This window comes from Lactuca virosa, chromosome 7 (assembly GCF_052849685.1).
Source record: "Lactuca virosa cultivar CGN04683 chromosome 7, Lactuca_virosa_CGN04683_v6, whole genome shotgun sequence".
NCBI classification, from domain to species: domain Eukaryota; kingdom Viridiplantae; phylum Streptophyta; class Magnoliopsida; order Asterales; family Asteraceae; genus Lactuca; species Lactuca virosa.
Genome location: NC_136432.1, coordinates 276664991 through 276673286, shown reverse-complemented (window position 1 = coordinate 276673286; position 8296 = coordinate 276664991).

Sequence of the window (8296 nt, the reverse complement as noted above, 5' to 3'; positions counted from 1 at the left end):
CACTAACAAACAATTTGCAAATAATTCCTATGATCTACTAAAACTCATAAGTATGAACATTCATATCAACAATTTCAAGAATCATATAAACATATATAAAACTTGAAAATTTGATAATAACCATTGTAAATGGATTAGCATAATCATAACCACACCAAAAACAGGTTTTATAAGTCCAAAACAGTTTAGGGTAATGATTCTAGTCCATTTCCAACAGCAAAACTCAAAAATCTGCACACAGGGCCTCCTACTCACCGAGTGCAAGAACCTACTCGAGGAGTAGGATGAGTTTACACTTGGAATCGTCGAGTCCCCCTATGGACTCGGCAAGTCCATTGAACAGTGAACAATTTTTCGACTTTTTCAAGCATTTTGCATCAAGTATAATGAAAACAAGCCTAGGCTCTGATACCGCTGATGGGTTTTGAGCATTCTAACATTCCTATGGTGTACATGCAACCCTAGAAACCTTGGATCTATGTTTTCTCTATTATACATGAAAATTTGATTTTCCAAGGTTCTCAACCTAACTAGCATGTTATGGGGTACTTGTAATATAAAAACCTTAGTAGAATAACATACCTTTTCTTGTGGTTGTTGCTTGGAGTCTTGAGACTAGCACCAATAATGTGGATGCCTCAAGTGGAATCACAAATCACCAAATAAACTTAGAAAGCTTGAGAGAATAGTATGCACTAGAGAAATCGGTCCACTCTTGTTCACTCACACACTAGTGCCATTTCATGTGCCAAAGACCTCTTTATATAGTATGGAGGTTTAGGGTTACATCCATGTAAACCCTAATATCCATGACCTTTCATTTCCATAGGATCCATGTGTTAAAAACTCCATGGACTATCCATGCAAGCTTAGCCCATCCTAAATGAACTTTGGCCCATTCTATATATATAAGAGTCCATATTTAATTAGTTGCTTTTGATCACTAAATTAATTCCAAATTAATTCTTGATCAATACTAATTAAATAATATGATTTCATATTAATATATTATAACTTATAATATATTAATAAATCATAAATATACCATTCTCAAAAGATTATCCATCCAAATTGTTTCGGTGAAGTGCAACCCAAATGGACCATGCTGGGTCGGGTCAAGTACATACCAAATATAGTTACGTACTTAGACACCTTATCCAACAGTTTCCCATTTGGATAAGTCTGATAACTATAGTTGCAAGTATGACTTCAGGAACTGACCAGCAATCGTAGCTCTTAAAACTTTGTTGAACTATGAAGTGTCATTTTAGATAAGTGATTATATAATCCTCTGTTCTAGATATCAGCCGGACAAATACATGGAACAAAGTCGTACTTATTGTCCAGCAGTTTGTTTCCCGATTTCCGATTTGTTTGACATAGAACTAAACTGAACACATGAATTTGGTTCTGACCGGGCCCGACACATAGGTCAAAACAAAATCATCGAGGGGCCCAGATATCGCTTTTAATCCTCCATGGACTAAAAGGAACAAATAAACTTCGACTCATATGCTTGTTCTACTATTTGTTGAATCATGCACAAAGGCACGTTTTATGACATCAAGTTACTGATGTGTTTACGTACAATCAATGCACAACCAACTCATAGGAAACAAATCATATCTCTAGGTTTGAAGACTTATATGATATTACCGTCTCACGATCGCTCGAGATAAATTCCATGAACTAATACAAGTGAGCGTGGGTTTAATCCAATACTCATAACTTATGAGCACTCATGAATGTTGTAGCAACTCTTTGCTATGTCCAACACCTTAGACATTTACAAGCCCAATTCATGACAATCTTCATTCATACCTACTTCCAAAGTACAATTGACTGTAGAGAGTTTGAATAAAGTAATTATTCTGGAAGTCAAAACATGCAAAGTTGAAATAATAGTAAACGATTGACACAAGATAGAAACACCTTACTTATAAATAAACAACAACTTTTATTTAATCATCAAATGTCAATTATAATTTACAAGTTTCAGAGCTATCTAATCTGTAAAACTAATATCGTCCTTCAGCCCGATGCGCCTCGCATGCTGCAAATGCCTAACCCTAGTCAGTCCCTTCGTGAGGAGATCTGCTGGGTTTTCTTCTGACGATTCCCTCTTTGCCACGAGGAGTCCTTCTTTTATCTTATGTCTTATGAAGTGATATTTTCTGTCAATATGTCTGGATCTGCCATGATCTCTCGGTTCCTTGGCTAAGGCAACCGCACTATTGCTGTCATAGAAAATTTCCATAGGCTCCTTTATAGCTGGCACAACTCCAAGGTCTCCGATGAAGTTCCTCAGCCATATAGCCTCCTTTGCCGCTTCACTCGCTGCTATGTACTCTTATTCACATGTCGAATCATCTACTTTCTCCTGCTTGGAACTTTTCCACGTAATTTCTCCTCCATTCATGGTAAAGACCCAGCCCGACTGAGAGCGGAAATTATCCCTATCAGTCTGAAAGGTATCGTCACTATACCCCACTACTATTAAGTCATCACTCCTTCCAAGGGTAAGGACCCATTCCCTAGTCCTCCGCAGCTACTTACGAATGTTCTTCACCAGTGTCCAGTGAGCCTTGCCAGGATTCCCCTGATATCTGTTGACCATGCTCAAATCAAAGGCCACATCAGGGCGGGTACAAGTCATAACATACATGATCGAGCCAACAGCGGAAGCATATGGTAATCGACTCATCTCATCTATCTCAGCCTCTGTACTCGGACACTAAGCCTTGCTCAGTCTGGGGTTATGCTGGATCGGTAAGTCACCTTTCTTGGAATTATGCATGTTGAACCTTTTCAACACTTTGTCTACATAGGTGCTTTGACTAAGTCCAATTAGTCTTTTACTCTTTTGTCTCAATATCCTTATCCCTATGATATAGGCAGCTTCGCCAAGGTCCTTCATAGCGAAACACTTCCCAAGCCAGGACTTAATCTCCTGCCTATATATGACATTTTAAATGTTGGCAGAATACATACAACATAGTAAATTAGCAAGTTGTAGTTCTGACAGAGTAATTAAGGCAATAAAATATGATCATAAAACAATTTATTTGCAATGTTGGTTGGGTGAGACAATGCATCAAACACTTGACATGCGAAACTAAAAGTGAGAACATAACCAATGAATTCTACAAAAAAGGTCAATCATCAAAACAATAAAGCACACAAAAAGACATCTAATAGAGAAGGCGATGGTTATGATATTGGTTGGTGATAATGGTTGACGAATTAAATGGTGGAGTAGGGTTTTAATAGACAAATAAAAACTGATCCCTTAAATAAAGGGATATCAATTATTAATTTTGGATATTATTTAATACATATATTGTAACATCCAAAATTCTGGTATGTCCTGAAACCCTAAGAAATGATAAGTTTGCATAATTGGTCCCTTAAGTACGTTGGGCGTACTTAAGTGTACGCTTAGCGTACCGCATAAAAATGGTCGCGGGGAATTCAGGGTACGCCGGGCGTACCTTGAGTTACGCGGGGCGTACGCGCCAGGGATGCAAACCCTAATTTTTCCAGACTTGAGGCCTATTTAAACAACTTTAAGTCCCTTGGACTAAACCTTAGAGAGCCTCCACAGCCCTAGAACGTCCATATACTCCTGGAAACCTTGTGAGATCATTCTTAGGCCTTAAAGAGTGCATTTGTGGCCTTTTTGTGTGTATTTCAAGAATAAGGGGTGGTCAAGCAAGCTTGGATCAAGAGGGTGCTTCAAGATCCTGTACCAAAAGCATCTTGCAAAGCTTCTGGAGGTAAAAAGCTTGCATCTTTCCTTTCTAATCTTTAGATCTAGCTAGGGTTTTGGTGGTTTGTCCCTTTTATGAACTTTGGACCTCTTTTGTTGAGTTAAGCCTTCCCTTTTGATATGAAAGTCAGATCTGAGGTCCCCTGCTAATTTAGAAGTATAAAAATGGAAGCTTGATGAGAGTTGTGACCTCATGCTTGGGTAAAAGACCTTGAAAAGGTCTTAATGGGGTGGTTGGGAGTGTGTGAGACATGCAAGGGCATAAAGTTGCCAACTTTATGCCTTGGGACATCTTTTCAATCTTAGATCTAGCTTTTGGACATGAGAGATTTGAGCATTAAGCACTTAATGGGAAAAGTGCTTAATACGATTGTACGCTGGGCGTAACTGTCTGTACGCAGCGCGTACTCGCTAGACCCTCAGTACGCTGCGTGTACCAGGGAGGTACGCTGGGCGTACGCAGCTCAGATGGGCCCTAATCTGTTTTGGGCCTTTGGGCCTCATTTGGCTGATGAGCTTGTTTAGACTCTGTAAGATTGAGGCCTTTTTATCTGTTTGGGCCGAGGACTTATTGGTTGGGCCTTATTGGGCCAAGGGGCCCATTAAGGATATTGGACGTGGATTTTGGGGTCCAATTTGCAAGAAAAGGGTAATTGGGCCTTGGGGTAGAGTTTGAAGGTTGGGCCTTTACTTGGGTAATTTAAGGTCTTATCATTGATTATATATTATTGTTATTATTCAGCTTGGTAAGTTGCGGATTATTGGGAGGGCAGTAATTGTATTCATTGGACGGAGGTGAGTCTTCTCACCATACCTATGGGTCTACGGCACCAAGGCCGGCCCATTATGTGATCATGTTATGTGTGTGTTATTCATTTATGAATTGATATGTTGTGTGATATTATGTTGGTATGGAAGACCCCGAGGGGAGCCCGTGGCATTGGATATAAGACCATGTGGGGTAGCCCATGGCAGTCCTAGGTAAAGACCATGTGGGGTAGCCCATGACATTAGATGTAAGACCATGTGGGGTAGCCCATGGCGGTCCTAGGTAAAGACCATGTGGGGTAGCCCATGGCACTCTTGTTGAATCGTATTACATAGTTTCTGTGGCATGCTTATAGCTTATTTTTAGCTATCAGGATATATGTATGCGAATGTATGTGGTATGCTCTGGGAAACTCACTAAGCATTTCGCTTACAGGTTGTTGATTTGTTTCAGGTACTTCTGAGCCTAAGGGCAAGGGCAAGGCGTGATGACGTGGCGTGCACTCTATCTCTCTTTTGATGTGTTTGGGACCCTGTGATGTTTTCAAAAGGAAAATAATGAAGTAATGAATGTTGATTTGAAAATAAATGTTTTGGGATTTTATGGTTTAGGGGATTGGCTTTGGTTTTAAAAGGAAAAAAAATATAATGAAAATTTTCTTTGTAAAATTGGGTCGTTACAAGTTGGTATCAGAGCCTTGGTTTGAGGGATCCGGGTACATCCTCGGGTGTGTCAGGACTCAAACTAAGAAGGTGATAAAATGTTTTCAAAAGTAACCAAAAAGGAATTAAAAGAAACCCAAAAGATGAGAGTGCAACGCGCGTGATCAGCCTAGCCAAGTAAGTAGTTTCCCAATTTGAATAGCCATGCTATACTGATATTTGAGTCTTATGGCTTATATGGAGCTTGCTATGTGTATGCTTTTAGAATTATATACGGCTAGGAGCTTTGTAGCCTCAGAATGATTGATTTGGCCTTATTTTCTTTTCCTTGTTTGGATGTGGTCTTAGGGTAGAATCTCTTATTCGAAAGTCTATTTGGTTCTTTCTGTGTATAATTTGCATGCATAAAAGCAACCTGTTGTGATGGGTTTGATTGTCATGGGTAGGACAAATCATAGGGCAGCCCAAGATTTGTTTCGGGTGTTAGTTGTGGATTATGGTATTGTATTGGGTTGTATTGGAGTCATTAGGTAGAGCAGTGGGGAAAAGATACAGGTAGGTGTGGAAGGTAGTATTGGGCCCGTACTACTGGAAGCACAAGACCTGTACCCAAAGCCATGTTTTACCTGGGGCTCCAAAGGGGAGGGAAACCAGTATGAAAGAACCCTCGTTATAGATATCCTGATCATTATGTTTTGATATTTCAGTTCAGCATGGTGATGACGCGGTTTGGAGTAGGGGGATCAGGATCGGGATCTGGGTCCGGGGCTGGGTCAGGCGGCCCTACTGATGGTATTGACGAGAGGCTGCGTGAGTTGATTGCGGCCGAGGTTACGAAGGGCATCCTTGACGCTACCCCAGTCATCTTTGGGACGGTCAAGGAGGGCATGATGGAGATCATGGAAGAGAGGCTTAGGGCATTCAGGGCTGATGTTTCTACGGGTCAGGGTGGAGCCAGAACTCCCTCGTTTCGGGAGTTCAAGGCATGTGGAGCTCCAGAGTTCTCGGGGGTCAGGGATCCCATTGTGAGCAGGCGCTGGGTAGCGGACATTGAGAATGCCCAGCGCACAAGTTCTTGCCCGGAGGAGGCAAAGGTTGGATTTGCCTCCTGTATGCTGAGGGTCAGGGCCCGAGATTGGTGGGGCGAGGTTACTAGCCAGGTGGGGCCAGCCGGAGTGGCTGAGATGGCGTGGGCTGAGTTTGTTCGGCGATTTGATTTGGAGTTTGCACCACCTATCGAGGTGCAACGACTTGTGAGGGAGTTTCATGACCTTCAGCAGACCACCGAGACCGTGGCGGAGATCACCGCCAAGTTTCGGGAGCGAGCGTTGTTGATCCCACAGTACGCTATGGATGAGGATATGAGGCGGACGAGATATCATTCCATGCTGAGGGATGATATTCGGGAGTTTGTGAGCTTTACATGGTGTAAAACCCTGAATGAGATGGTGGAGACGGCCCGTGAGAGGGAGATGGAGTTGGAGTCCCGCACGAAGCAGAAGACTGAGCAGGTACAGGCAGCAGGGGCTCAGGCTAAGAAGCCTAAGACCTCCGATTCTTCGGGTAGGGGCCAGCAGGGCCGGGGCCGGTGTGCCAAGTGCGGGAGGTTTCATAGTGGGACTTGTCGGACAGCCGGGATATCAGGATGTTACTCTTGTGGCCAGCAGGGCCACATGAGTAAGGATTGCCCCAAGAAGGGCTTGATATGCTTTCATTGCAACCAGACAGGCCATAAAAAGGCCGATTGTCCGAAGTTGGAAGGTGGAGGAGGAGGATCAGTGGCGGCGCCCGCGCCCGCCACTATGAGGATTACTGACGGTGGCCCTGTCAGGGCGGAAGCTCCATCGGTGAAAAGCCGCGCTTTTCAGCTGACTATCGAGGAGGCTCGGGCAGCGCCAGACGTTGTGGCTGGTATGTGTCTACTCTTCTCTACCTTGTATTGTTAAATGATTATATGTATGTATTATGTTTTTTTATAGGGACCTTTTTGGTCAATGGTATGTCGGCTCATGTTTTATTTGATTCGGGTGCTACCCGATCGTTCGTGTCTCTTGCGCTTAGCAAGAAGTTCCGAGATGTGCCGGGGACTCTAGATACCCTGCTCGAGGTGGAGATTGCAGATGATCGCACTGTGAGTGCTGCGAGAGTATACCAGGACTGTATCCTGAATGTGCATGGCGAGAGGTTTCGCGTTGATTTAGTTCCCATACCGTTGCGAGGATTGAAGGTGATCATTGGGATGGACTGGTTGGGGGCCAACGGGGCCATGATCGATTGTGGGCGACAGTTGATCCGGGTTCGAACCCCAAAGGGGGGAGAGCTGGTCATTCAGGGCGAGAGGGCCTCGCAAGGCCCGACCCTCTGTTCAGCCGCGAGGGCCAGGAGGTTTTTGCAGCAGGGTTGCACGGGATTTTTGGCTTATGTTACGGACACGCGAATAGAGGAGGTAGCAGATATTGACAGTGTGCCGATAGTGTAGGACTTTCGGGACGTTTTTCCTGAAGAGTTGCCTGGGGTGCCTCCGGAGAGGCAGGTGGAGTTTCGCATCGAATTGGTGCCGGGTGCCGCTCCGATAGCCAAGGCACCATATCGGTTGGCACCACCTGAGATGCAGGAGTTATCTACGCAGCTTCAAGAGCTGCTAGACCGAGGGTTCATCCGTCCGAGCAGTTCTCCATGGGAGCACCGATCCTTTTCGTGAAAAAGAAGGACGGATCGCACAGGATGTGCATTGATTATAGGGAGCTGAACAAGCTGACAGTGAAAAACCGCTATCCTTTGCCAAGGATCGACGACTTATTTGATCAACTTCAGGGTGCATCTTGGTTTTCCAAGATTGATCTTCGGTCTGGGTATCATCAGATGAGGATTAGGGACGAGGATATACCGAAGACAGCTTTCAGGACTCGTTATGGGCATTATGAGTTTGTGGTGATGCCATTTGGGCTCACCAATGCCCCGGCAGCATTCATGGACCTCATGAACCGGGTGTGCAGGCCCATGTTGGATCAGTCAGTGATCGTTTTTATTGATGATATCCTGGTTTACTCTAAAACCAGGGAGCAGCACGAGCAGCACTTGAAAGAGGTACTGGAG